Raw genomic sequence first — 14,515 nt, 5'->3', positions numbered from 1 at the left:
TTCCGAGTAACCCTCTCTGATGTTTCTAGAATCTTCACCGGATGCTCGGTATAAGTCAGATCCTCCTGGACGTCCACTCCATCCAGGGGTGCCTGCTCCTCGGGTACTCGCAGTCACCTCTTCAGCTGAGATATATGGAAGACATCGTGAACTCCTGAGAGGCTGAGAGGTAACTCCAGGCGATAAGCAACTTCGCCTTTCCGCTCTAGCACCTTGAATGGCCCCACATAACGAGGTGCTAACTTCCCTTTGACATTAAATCTGCGGATTCCCCTCATCGGAGACACCTTCAGATACACATAATCACCGACACTGAAAGTCAGGTCTCTCCGCTTGCCATCAGCATAGCTCTTCTGTCTGCTCTGTGCAATCCTCAGATTTTCTCGCACAGCCTGAACCATCTGCTCTGCATCATCTATGATCTCAGGGCCAAAGAGCTGCTTCTCACCAATCTGATCCCAATAGAGAGGAGTCCTGCATTTTCTGCCATACAAGGCCTCGAAGGGAGACTTCTTCAGACTGGCCTGATAGCTGTTGTTATAAGAGAACTCAGCATAAGACAGGCACTTATCCCAACTAGTACCATACTGAATAGCACAAGCTCTCAGCATATCCTCCAACACTTGGTTGGTTCTCTCTGTCTGCCCATCTGTCTGAGGGTGATAAGCCGTACTGAAACGCAGCTTCGTATCTAATGAGTCATGGAGCTGCTCCCAGAACCGAGAAGTAAACTGAGACCCTCTGTCAGATATGATCTTCTTGGGCACACCATGTAAGCAGACAATCCGAGAAATGTACAACTCTGCAAGTCTAGCACCGGAGTAAGTAGTGTTCACTGGAATGAAGTGAGCAACCTTCGTCAATCGATCCACTACTACCCAAATGGAGTTGTACCCTTTCTGAGTACGAGGCAATCCAACAATGAAGTCCATAGTGATTTCCTCCCATTTCCACTCTGGAATCTTCAAAGGCTGCAATAGACCTACTGGCCTCTGATGCTCAGCCTTGACACGCTGACAGGTGTCACAAATAGCCACGTATTCTGCCACTGAACGCTTCATCCCATACCACCAGAAATGTTCCTTCAGATCATAGTACATCTTCGTGCTGCCCGGATGAATAGAGTAAGCTGTATCATGGGCCTCACTCAGAATCAACTTCCGAAGATCCTTCACATCTGGCACACAGATCCGGTTCTTGTACCACAAGGTACCCTGATCATCCTCTCTGAAATGAGGAGCCTTGCCCTTCTTGAGCAACTCACGAATCTCCTGCAGCTTCTCATCATCTTTCTGATGCTGCCTGATCTCTGCCTCTAGAGTCGGTACTGCCTCGAATGCTGCACTAGAGGTATGATGCAAGAAGCCCAGACTCAACTGCTCGAACTCCTCACATAACTCTGGAGGCATCTGGAAAGACACGGCCATGTTGACATAACTTCTCCTGCTCCAAGCATCTGCTACAACATTGGCCTTGCCCGGATGATAGTGAATCTCCAGATCATAATCCTTGACCAACTCTAGCCATCTTCTCTGCCGCATGTTCAGCTCATTCTGCGTGAAAATATACTTGAGGCTCTTGTGATCAGTGTAGATATCACACCGCTGCCCATACAAGTAATGCCTCCAAATCTTCAGAGCATGCACAACTGCGGCTAACTCAAGATCATGAGTGGGATAATTCAGCTCATGCCGACGTAACTGCCGTGAAGCATAAGCTATCACTCTGCCCTCCTGCATCAGAACACACCCAAGACCATCCTTCGAAGCATCACAATACACTGTGAACCTCTTCGTCTGGTCTGGCAGAGTCAGGACTGGCGCCGTAGTCAACCTCTTTTTCAGCTCATCAAAGGCCCTCTGACGCTCATCAGTCCATACAAAAAGCCACATTCTTCTCCAGCAAAGAAGTCAAAGGCTTCGCGATCTTGGAGAAATTCTCAATGAACCTCCGATAATATCCAGCTAAGCCCAAGAAAGACCTGACTTCCTTTACTGTCTGCAGTGTCTCCCACTCTAGCACATCCTTTACCTTGCTCGGATCAACAGCAATGCCTCCCTGAGAAATAACATGACCGAGGAATGGAACCTCGTCAATCCAGAACTCGCACTTGCTGAACTTGGCATACAGCTGATGCTCTCTCAATCTCTGCAACACGAGTCTCAGATGCTCCTCATGCTCTTCTTCTGTCTTGGAGAAGATCAGAATATCATCAATGAAAATCACCACGAAGACATCCAGATAATCCATGAAGACCATGTTCATCAGATGCATGAAGTAAGCCGGGGCATTAGTCAAGCCGAAGGACATGACTGTATACTCATATAGCCCGTACTTGCAGGTGAATGCCGTCTTCGGAATATCCCCAGGACAGATCCTCAGCTGAAAATAACCCGAATGAAGATCAATCTTCGAGAATATACGAGCACCTCGAAGCAGATCGAAGAGATCCTCAATACGGGGCAGTGGATGCTTGTTCTTGATAGTAACTGCATTCAGCTCCCGATAATCCACACACATCCTCTTCGAGCCATCCTTCTTATCTACCAGCAATAATGGAAAAGCCCAAGGAGAGAAGCTGCGACGGATATAGCCCTTGGCTAGCAACTCATCAATAGTCTTCTTAACTTCTTCATGCTCTATAGGTGCCATACGGTAGGGCCGCTTTGCAATAGGAGCTGTGCCAGGCAAGAGATCAATACAAAACTCAATGGCGCGTTCAGGCGGCATACCTGGCAGATCATCCGGAAAGACATCCGGGAATTCAGACACCACGCGAATACCGTCCGTGGGTCTAGCCTCCATCTGATGAAGAAATCCAGAAGGCTCTACTGCACTGATAACAACCTCTTGGCCACTGGAAGCTGATAGCAAGACTGTCCTCTGAGCACAATCTATCCGAACTCCCCATTTGGCCAGAGTCTCCATTCCCAGAATGACATCAATGCCCTTGGTGTCTAGCACCATCAGATCAGTACAGAACTCTACTCCCCTCAAGGAAATACTGACTCTCGGGCAGTAAGTGTGAGACCTCAACTGTCCTCCCGGTGAAGATACTAACAGGCACCTCTTTAATGTGCTAGTATGAATACCATGATGCTCGACAAAAGACTGAGTAATGAAGGAATGCGTAGCACCAGTATCAAAAAGCACTGTAGCTGGATATGAATTAACCATGAACGTACCAATAACCACGTTGGGAGCCTCGGCCGCTGACTCAGCCGTCACGTGGTTCACTCTGCCCTGAAGTGGCGGCCTGGGCTGAGCTGGGCGCCCCTGCTGTCCCGCCTGCGCCTTCCGGGGGCAAGCGTTGGCGTAGTGCCCCGGCTGGCCGCAGTGAAAGCAGGTGCGAGGAGGTCCCTGAGCCTGCTGTCCGGTAGGAGCTGCCGGACGTGGAGCCTGCGGTGTCGGTGGAGCTGGTAGAGCAGTACGAGCCGGAGGTGCCGGTAACCTCTGGCCCTGACCTGCCTGCTGCTGTCGAGGCGGGTACTGCTGCGGTGGCCTCTGCTGGTACTGCTGAGGAGGCCGGTACTGCTGCTGGTACTGCTGGGGCGGCTGGAGGCGAGGACGAGTGTTGCTGCCGGAAGCAACGGGGACAATCTTCCTCTTCTTGTCCTCCATCTCCAAGTGCTTGCGCTCAGTGTTGAGCGCGCTGTCAACCAGATGGTTGAAGTCGTCGAAGCGGAGGTTGAGCAGCGCGTACTGGAGGTAGTCCTCAAGACCCTCCATGAAGTGCTCCTGCTTCTTGCGGTCATCCGCAACCTCGGCAGGGGCGTAGCGTGCCAGCTGAAGAAAGCGATCACGATACTCCGTGACTGACATAGTCCCCTGAATTCACAAAGACAGATAGATATCGAAAGATTAACTCAAGATTCATAAGGATAGAACAAGGGGCATTAGCTCAAAAGAAATCGCTGAATGATTATATTTAAGATTACCTGCTTCAGTGTAAGGAACTCCTTCTGTTTCATCTTCATAACGCCCGCGGGGACGTTGTGGCTGCGGAAACGCTCCCTGAACTGGAGCCAAGTGAGAGACTCGCGGTCGTGAACTGGGTGGGACTCCCACCAGTCCAAAGCTGCCCCTCGCAGCTGTCCTGCTGCGTACAAGACGCGCTCACGGTCATCGCACTGGGCGATGTCCAGCTGACGCTCCACTGCACGGAGCCAGTCGTCGGCCTGAAGAGGGTCGGACGTGTGAGAAAACATCGGCGGGTGACCCCTTAGGAACTCAGCAAGCCTGTCGCGAGGCTGCGGCGGTGGAGGAGGCGGAGGCTGAGTGTGAGCCTGCTGAAGAGCCTGAACGGTGTTGTTCAGGGTAGCCATCATCTGCATCTGGAGCTGGAAGTACTGCTCCGGAGTCAAAGGCGGCGGCATAGGGATCCCGATACTCTGGTTGTTCTGACCCTGCTGCTGGCCAGAACCGGAACCGGTGCTCCTGGTGTTCACCATCTGATTTGATCAAAAGAGTTCACGAGTAAGGATATTGCAGGAACAAACTCAGATGGATATGATAACTCTTTGCGGAGAAAGACTCAGCCATGATAAAGTAGACAGGATAGAGTGGACTATTTTACCCCCAACGATCTAACTCATTTTATTAATTAGTTAACTTTACATCTGAGTGATTTTCTTTAAACAAATTTAAACTACTAAGCTATGCAATCAGTCAAAGATCCAAATCAAACATGTAGCATAATAACAAGCAGACAATTTTCACAACTTAGCCGAGTTTAACATACGACTCGACTAACACAACGCGTCGCAGAACGTGCTATCGTATTATTATAAAAGGGTCACCTAGCTAATACTCATGGTAGTCAGATGACTGATTCAGGCCAAAATCTACGAAAACTATTCTTCAGAGAGAGAAATCAAGGCAAGAAGGGTAAAAGTCATAGAAGTCAAGGGGTATAATAGTAAAATAGTTTCAGCAGTCAAGGATTGGTGAGAAGAAGTCCTAAAACTCGACCAGTTCTATCTAGGCTTCGTCCTACAGTCGATACGACTCTGATACCACTCTGTAACACCCGGTTTATAAAAGAACATAAACCGAGCAATCATATACGTGCCAGGATCAAGTCACACGTATATACAACAGAATGAATAGTATATCATAGCACATATCACGTAAAAAGACATAATAAAGCGAATACGAATGTTATTTATTACAATAATGACAAAATGTCTGATACAGTTGAAGCGAAGTACAAAATACGATAAAGCTCTCCGAAGCTGAAGCAGGGCGCCACAGGGACGTTGACTGGGAGACGAACACCTAGAAGTCCTCGTAGTCCTGGTAGCGCTGGACGAACTCCCTCGTGTCGGCAGGAATTGAGCAGCAGTAGCGTAGCCAAGAGGAAAAAGTAGAGAAGAGGCAAGAGTGAGTACACAACTTGTACTCAACAAGTATAACACAAACTATGAGGCTCTAGGCTGGCTGACTCAACTGCATTAGCTTTTAATTTTGGCAAAATTTTATTAGAACTATTTACTACAAGTTGATGGATTACCTTTAACCCAGTTACATAGTAAGTAATCAAGATTAAACATGTTACTACTGAGAACCAAACCAAAACCAAGCCACCAAGGTAACCCCGAGAAGCACCTCCCTCGTCGGAAGGAGATAACTCCACTAATCAAAAGGAGGATCTGGGCCGCTCATAACCGTGAGCACGGCTAGTATACCAGTTTTACACTCTGCAGAGGTTGCACATCTTTACCCACAAGTCGTGAGCTACGCCAGGGGTTCATCACACTTCCTTAGGTGAGATGACTAGCGACTCACTACGAGGCCTTTACAAAGAATCTCGTTGGTAAGGCGTAACCGCGAGAGTTAGGTCAGCGACGATGGGGCCCACCTCACGGGGGTACAAGCACAGGAGCGCAATCCAAGCACAGACCAGCCGGAGGAGCAGGGACCATTGAAGCTTACTACTCTTGCCCTGCAGGTAAGTTACTCCAAACCAAAAAGACCTAATTAGTAAGCCAAGTCTATCCCATTCTAGCCTTGTGGTAGCGCTGTTGTCCCAGGTTGTCGCTCTATGAACCGGTCCTTATGGAGAGTGGCCAACCAAGCACTAAGCACCGTGCTGGCCCCCTAAACCATGTTTCTACAAAAACCATCTTTTAACGAGACGTGAGCCACTCAAGCCACACAGAGTGCCACTCTCAGAATTAAGTTCAAGTAAACCATTAATCAAATTAATTAAAAAGGACCAGAGTGTGTTATAGCGCAGCAACCTAGCACAACTAACCATAATGCAACCCAAGGGTATATTTAAAGGATATAAACTGGCTAGGAAATCCTTAAAGGCATACAATATTAAAATGCAGTATGAAAATGTATTTAAAAGTGATGGGTTGTTCATGTTACACTTGCCTTCCTCGTACTGCTCTGGCTGCTGCTCAAACTGCTCCGAAGATGGCTGCTCCGGGTACTGGTACTGGGGCTCCTCAGATGGATCAACGTCTACTCACGAACACATGGCCAAAACAATGCACAATAATAAGTATACAAGCAAACTCTAACAAAAAGCTAAAGAACAGTACATCAATACATAAAAACAGCAAGAAAAACTAAGCTAAAACTATTCTACGCGTTACAACGATCGCATGGACATAAAGAACGCTAAAAACGGAGCTAAGACGCATTTTCTAGGCTAAAAACAAGTTCTAGGGGCTTATTTGTAATAAAAACAAGGTTCCAGGGGGTTTTCTGCAAAAACCGAGGGCTAAAACATAATTATACTATAGATCCAGGGTCTGACACGCAAAAAGACCAGGGCTGGATGGCGGGTTAGATTTCTGGAAAACTCAGGGGGGTCCGTGCAAAATTTTGGGCTTAACTGTAATTATTTTTCAAAGGCGATGGACTGCGGGTTGATTCGGGAAGAATCTGAGGGCTCTTATGCAAAAGTGGCAGCGCTGACCGTTTTCTTGGGTTGGTTGACTTCGGGTTGATCAGATCTGAGCCGCAGATTTGAGATCGGACGGCTCTGGACTGGGGTCGCCGGGGGGGGGGGGGGGGGGGGCGGCGGCGCTGAGCCGCCGGAGCAGAGCTCTGCGGCGGCGAGCTCGCCGGGGAATGAGCTCTGGGGCTACAGGGCTCATTTTGGGCCGGAGTTTTGGTCGAGGAGCACCTCTGTGCATGCGTAAACCACGGGTGGGCTCAGGCATGGGGATAGGGGCTCGGTTGAGGCCTGCGGCGGCGCAGGGCGGCGTGATCTCGCCGGAGTAGACCAGTCGGGGATTTTCCAGGGCTAAGCCTACCGAGACTAGCGCAAAAAGAAGGGGATACTAAGCTGATGCTCACCGGGGTTCAAATCGACCAGAGACGTCAGTAGGGTCGCGGCGACGATACTTGGCGGCGACGCACGGTCGGAGTCGGGGAAGAAGCTCGCGGTCCGGGTGGCACTGGACTCCTCCGGGCTCCTGGGTGGCACGAACTGCGACCAGATGGCGCTACGAAGCCGAGCAAAGGGTCAGAGAGGGCTGGGGACCCCTGGAGGCGAGGAATTACGGCGGCGGCGCGACTTACCGCCGACGGACCTTGGATGAAATCCCGGCGCGACAGTGGCGGAGCTCGACGCAGACTACCTCGGGGTTGATCCTGGATCCAAGGCAGAGCTCACGCGAGTATTTTCAGGGGCTAGGGCGCTGCGGAGCGGCGGCTCCACGACGGCGCAGGGGTGCGGTGGCTCGGCGGAGCAAGAAGTGCGGCTAGGGATTGCGGGGTGGCGGCTGAGCAAGATGGTAGGCGCAGCGGGCCGCAGGGGCTATTTGTAAGGCGGCGGGGAGATCTGGGCGTGCGCGCCCGCGGTTGGGAAGCCGGCGTGATCCCCGGCGAGAGGTTCGGGCGGCAGTTGCGCTGCAGGGGAGATGGACCTGCGGGTGGGGCCACGGCGTCAGCGGCTCTGAGGCGGGGGCGCGTGACCGGGCGGCTGGCAGGTGGGTCCAGGGACGCGGCCGAGATGTCAGGCGGTGCGGGGCGACACAGTTGAGCGGGGAGGGCGCCTGCAGGTGGGGTCGGCGGCTCAGGGTGGGTCACGCGCGCAGAGCGGGCGGGATGGCCGTGGGGCGAGCGTGGGGCTGTGTGACGAGCTGGGCCAGAGAGGAACGCGGGCCAGGCTGAGGTAGAGCGGGGGGGGGGGGGAAAGAGCTGGGCCGAGTGCTGCTGGGCCGCGGTAGGGAGGAAGCGGGCCGAGGGAAAAGAGAGAGCGGGCTGGGCTGGGAAGTCGGGTTTGGGCTGGGTTGACTTTGGGTGTGGGTTTTGCTTTCTATTTTCCTTTTCTATTTCCTATTCTTCTCATTTCTAAATCTAATTCAAACAAAGTTTGAATTCAAATATGGATTTGAATTCAAACCACACTCAAATAAAAGTATGCACCAGCATGAATGCGACACAAAATATTAAACCTATGATAAATTTTAATTACTTATAGAACAAAAATTGGATTAAATGCCATACTAATCACAATAAACCTTAGAAATTTAAATACAGCCAATTAAATTTATTAATAAATGCTGAAATTTAAATTAGGGTGTTACACCCACCCTGCCGCTGGTGCTTGCATGCCGGCGCCCACTCCACTGGCCGGCGGCGAACAGTGGTCGTCGAGTGAAGAAGATGCTCGGTCGATGGGCAGAAGAAGCTGTTTGGTGAAGAGATACTCAAGTCAATGACAAGTAGGGCCCATGTGCTAGGAAAAAATATAGAAGTCTATTTAGTCGGTGCTGCTGGAGCAGAGACTATATTTTGGGTGACTAAACGTGAAAAGTGGGTGACTAAAATGAATTTTAATCACTCAAATTTAGTCACTCCACTGGAGTTGCTTGAGAACAAGGGAGGACCGGATTGAAGAAGAAAGTAAAGAGTGGAGGGGGTTAAGTGCAAAAGAAAGGGCCTGGTTGAGAAGGGAAAAAGAAAAGGACGGGTTGTGTGCAAAAGATTGTGTTAATTTTGTTTTTAGTGCTAAAAATTGTTTTCTTATCCAAAAATTATGAAATAAATTATGTTAGATTTCTTTAATTATTCTCTATTTAATAAAAATGTAAAAACTATAGGTTTTAAATCAGGAATTTTATTTTGTTCCTTTATTCTTAAGGGATTTAAATAAATAACTAAATCCTTATTTATTTTTAAACAAATTTTAGATAATTCTTGATAAGTAATAGGTACAATAGGAATAATAATAAATAGGTAATTAGGATTTTCTTAGTATAGAATAATTCAAGTTAACCTGATATCATTGTTAAAAATTTGTTTAGGCTTAATTAATTAGAATCAAAATTGTGGGAAGAGTTTTTAAGTGTGTGTTGGATATTGGATTACAACTTTATAGGGGTGTAAAGTTGTAATTCAATTCTTCCAAATGCCTTGCATTCATGCACTGACACTACATATCATCACGATCAGAATTCGATCGAGGTCGTCCTAGCCGAGTTCGTCAAATCGTTGCCCGAGGCTTTAGAAGAGGAGAAATGAAGTTAATCAGGATAAAGCTCGTGCAAGAACTTCAAGTTGAAGCTTCACCTTCCGAATCCGAGCAAGGCAAGCACCGGAGCATCTACGCCTACTAATTTCAATTAACTTATATTATTATTTGTGTACCGCATGTGAATGCTTATGTCTAGGAGATGCTTGAAACCCATTTGATGCATGTTCAATCTCCTTGAAGTAAGGACATCTTTGCCACCATCTCAACTAGTTAGATCAAACCAAAGTGTCTAAAAGAAACCTACACTAAAAGCAACAAAAGTCTAGATATTACTCGGAGGTTCACTTGATGAAACCAGACAATGGGTGATGAAGGGTATGGTGGTCATTGAATACAGAGCAGAAGACGAGTTCTAGCTCTGTCCTCACTTCCAAAGAAAGAATAAGGAACTATGGTATGTTTGACCGTAGAGAGAGCGGAACCTACCGGTCACATGCTGACACATGGAACCAGTAAACCCAATAGCTTGGTTGACCTAAATACTTGAACCAAGTTGTACCCCACTCAACGTGGAATTGTTGGCGGGGTCGTAGCCTGAAACCCGTGTTGAGATCAGGCCCGATGAGGTCCTGCACGGGGGTGCGAACCCGGGTGTTGGTAAGCATGGTTTAGGGTTTAGTATCTTCCTTGTGAAAGGTTGCCACGTGCGGTTTATGCGAGACTCGTACGTGACGTGTGATCCGGTATCCCCTGCAGGCCTGGGTGTAACATCGATTCGAATCGCCGCAATTCTCGGATATGAATGCCGCTTGATCTCGCTTAAACATCATAAAGTAATTACGGTGCAACCGGTATAAAAGTTGTTGCTTGTGAACCTAGAGTTATCATGATGGCTATGAATTAGGGTTATTCCTGAGTTAGTCCCTTTATGTGAGTCTTTAGTTAAATAGTCAATGTTTTGGAGTCCAAATGTTTGAACAATGAGCCAGTCCACCAAATACAACCTTGCATGCTCCTTGGTACTATATATATTTATACTTGTGTAGTCTTTCCGAGTACCTTTTTGTACTTAGTGTTTGTGCTTAAATGTTTTTAACAGTGCCGCTAGAAGAACCGCAGGAGTGAAGACCTCAAGACCCGGGGTATATGCTGAGTCCATACACCTCCGGATGTTTTATAAAATCTTGTGAGATTAGGCCTGCATGTTAACCAACCCAACGGCTATAAATCAACGTATTTGAAACTCTGTAGAACTAGTTTGCACTAAGGTTTGTGCTTATTGTGTAATAAATCTCATCTTATTTTTTGATATATATTTGACGTCTGTGTGTAATATCAGATGCTCCAAAGCAAAATGATCCTGTACGTATCTCTGAGATATGGCTATCGGTGGTTGAATCGGGTGAAACCCGATGGACTACCAGATTTCTTTTGTTTTAAAAGCGTTGGCTAGATTATCCTTGTAAAAGGATGATCAGATGCTCTTAAGCTGGGATAAATTGGCTGGTGCCGCCACACCACCCGCCTAGAGTACAAGAGGTCCACGCACCATGGACGCAGCCGGGCCGCTTCTGCTCTTGCACTCACCGTTAGACGGGACCGAAGTTAGATGGGTGGGAGAAGTCCACTTACCGGTCCAATCAGGTTATTAAGCTTACCGATCACCATATTTCTCGGCATGTGGCTAGTACTTTCAAAAGCTTAACAAAATATGCCATACACCACGACCTTAACACTTTTGTTACTACACAGACAGGGAATCACAAGTACCACATCCTTATTATAGAAAGTACCACATCCCTGCACATGGTCCTTATATTCTTGCAGAATGTAAAAGCATTGCAACTCCTTTAATCTCGCGAGTAGCAGGAAACTACTTGACTTTTACCGGTCCTATTAGCCAAGCATCTAGTCGGAGTAAACCGGGTAATAAACATTACATCGGAACCTAGGAAAATGCATCTATGGTTACAAACAATGCCTGAAAACTTAAATGCGCAAATAAATAAATTATTACAACATGTATACATAAATGAATAGGCAAAAAAATAGGATTTAAATGCACCGGGGCTTGCCTTCCTGAGCAAAGTTAGCCTTGGGCTCTTACGAACATTGATCTGGGCCTTGATTCAATGCAATTAAATTCAAGTTAGTTAGATTCAGCCGAGACTCCGCGGGCTCGTTCTCGTCCGTAGGCACCAACTCATAAATACCGTCAGATAGATGAACAGAATCTATATGAATGCAAAAGCGCTCTTTGTTACAACAGGATACAATTTTTACAGGTAAAAACAGTGAGATATGCTAGGATAAATCAAAACAGACTGACTCTAGAGCCCAAGGAGCTACTGTAGAAATAGTGGACAGACAGATAATCTAAGCTGACAGATAAATTAAAAAAGAAGCTAGGATCAAGTTCTGGTGCTGAAAATAGTGGACCTACTCTAGAGCATACAGTAAAAATTGCAAGTAAAAACAATAAGATATGCTGTCAAGAAAAATGATTGAAACAGGCAAGGCTAGAACCAAACTAAATTTGTACAGACTGACATACATGGTTTCTAGAGTTCAAAATTTTACAGCAACCACTACACATGATATTCTAAGCACTGTAGTTTTTCCAGATTTAATTTAAGTATACATCAGGAAAAATAAATTTGACAATTTAAACATGAACATATGAAGTTTTATTTCTACAGGGAGTTGCATAAGGTTTCTGTGTCTAAAAATTTTACAGAGTGTTTTACACAAGATACTTAACACACAGTAAATTTATCAGAATTTTCCTAAGCATGAATCAGGAGCCATAATTTTGACAAAGTTTAATCACCTATCACAAGATTAACATCTATAGAGAGTTCTAGAGTGTTTCTGTGTTTCAAATTTTTACCAGAATCTACTCTAAGCATGAGCATGCTTCAATAAAGAGATCAAACATTATATCTAATAATAACTCTAGTATGACATTTATTCACTGAAACATGTGCATAACTATTTGAGGTGGATTCTTTAAAGTAATTGCTATAAAACATTTTGTACAACATGAATATACATCCAACAAGCTTATGCACAAGTATCATAGGTAATTATGTAGTATAGTGACCAGAGCAAAAATAAAAATTTTAACTATGTGGTAGCATGATAAAAATGTAACTCCAGTTCTACTCAATAACTGAGCCTCAAATTTTACAGGAATGGTTATACGGCCAAAAGAAAGTACTACTAAACTTTACAGATTTTTCTAAGCACAGGAACTATTTATTACAATAAAGTGATACTTAACATGGATTAAATCACATAAATAGCTACACTGATCCAAAAATCTCCAAACCTGTGCAATAGTAAGCACTTGGTAAACTTAATACATGGAAAAAGTTTCATGCTCAGTATGAAATGAAATTTACTAGAAACAATTTGTGAAGTACACTAGTAGATCTAGCAAAGATTAAGGATTCATCTAGTTACAGAGATCCAACTGAGCTCAAAGTTTTACCACATACTAGGAATATCATGATACAACATCCAGCCAAAAATCGGCCATAGATGATGAGCATAACTTCTAGAACAATTATGGGCTATTTAAACTAACTTGAATCATAAGTTAAAATAAAATCAAACTCTGAACATTTGACAGTAACAAAAGTTGTAGGTTTCGTTTCAAGGATTCCAAAACATTTTAGTTTGCATTTGTCTCATTTTTCTATAATTTCATATGGGATATACAAGTTTGCAACCTTGGATTCAAAACATGAAACACAGATTTACTGTCAGGCACTCGGTTCCTTCATTTAAGTCCTTCTGTTTCGCAAATAGGTCCTTGGCCGGACTTTAGGACAGGGGAGGTGAATAGGGGCGGCGGCCGACCAAAATCTGGCGAGTAGGGTCGCCGGCGGTGAGGGCCCCTTGGGGGAAAAGGGAGAGGGGCTCGAGGGCTAGCTTTGGGTGGTCTTGGGACGTAGGGAGAAGGCCGGGAAGGGGTTCGCCGGCATGGAGCAGATCTCCGGCGAGGAGGAGCTTGGCTCCGGCGACATTCCGGCAAGGAAAAGAGGGTGAGGCCGGGCTGGGGAGCTTCCTGGAGTTGAGGGGAATCCGTTTTGGGGTTCGGCTCGGGAGCAGGATGGCTGGAGGTGGGAGCTCCACAACGAGCGGCGGTGTTGGCGGCGCTGTGCCGCGGCGGCTCGTCGGTGGTGCATAGGCAGGGCAGACGGGCCTGAGGGGTTCAATGCAGGGTGGAGAAGGTTGTGGAATGCTTCGATTGAAGAATGTGGGGGCGGACGAGGGTGCTGCCATGGTTTGCCGACCTCAGTGGCAATGGAGGCCGCAACGGTCTGTTTTGGCGTGCGGGCAGGGGTTCGCGCGCGCAGGGGGGGCTCTGCCCTTAATAGGCGTCGCGAGGGAGTGGAGGGCGAGCTGGGGGTGGAGCTGCCTAGGGAGGGTTGCCCAGGGGTGGACAGCATGGCTGGTAGCCGGCTGTCGGCGGCGTGGCAAGTAGGGGAGGAGTGGGGGCGTGTGGCTGCTCATCGCGACCACAGGGAGGCCAATTTCGAGGAAACTGGGGGCGGCCAGGGCAGGTTCGGTCCAAGCGCGGCCAAGTGGCCGGCCATGTGGCGGCACCGTCGTATGGCCCGGCCGTAGGTACGGTGCAGGGGACGAGGGAGGAAGGAGATGATGTCATGGACCTGTGTGCAATTCCTGAATTTTCCAGGGATGTTTCTATAAATCAAAGTTATCTCCTTCTTAATGTCCTCAAATGAAAAACTGTTGAATACCATTTTGTTCATCTTTTCATGGTCTACGATTTTTGTTCCAGGAACTTTTTCATTTGAGCAAGGGTTTTTGAACTATTTCAGAATTTCAAACATTGTAATAAAGGACTTCATGTTTCATATATATTCAAATTGAATTTGGTCTCACCTCCTATTAGGCACATGTTACTAAAGGTACTATATTTCAGTTTTCAATATTTTGGTGAGTTTGTTGGGACATGAAACAAAGTCACCAATATTTTTCCTTTCCATTGAAATGTGAGTCCATAATTCTGGTTCCAATTTAATTGAGGTTTTTGTGTCCTTTTTA

The sequence above is a fragment of the Panicum virgatum genome, chromosome 1N (genome assembly GCF_016808335.1).
Source record: "Panicum virgatum strain AP13 chromosome 1N, P.virgatum_v5, whole genome shotgun sequence".
Taxonomy (NCBI): Eukaryota; Viridiplantae; Streptophyta; class Magnoliopsida; order Poales; family Poaceae; genus Panicum; species Panicum virgatum.
The sequence above is the reverse complement of the archived record's forward strand: the minus strand, read 5'-3'. Positions refer to the sequence as shown.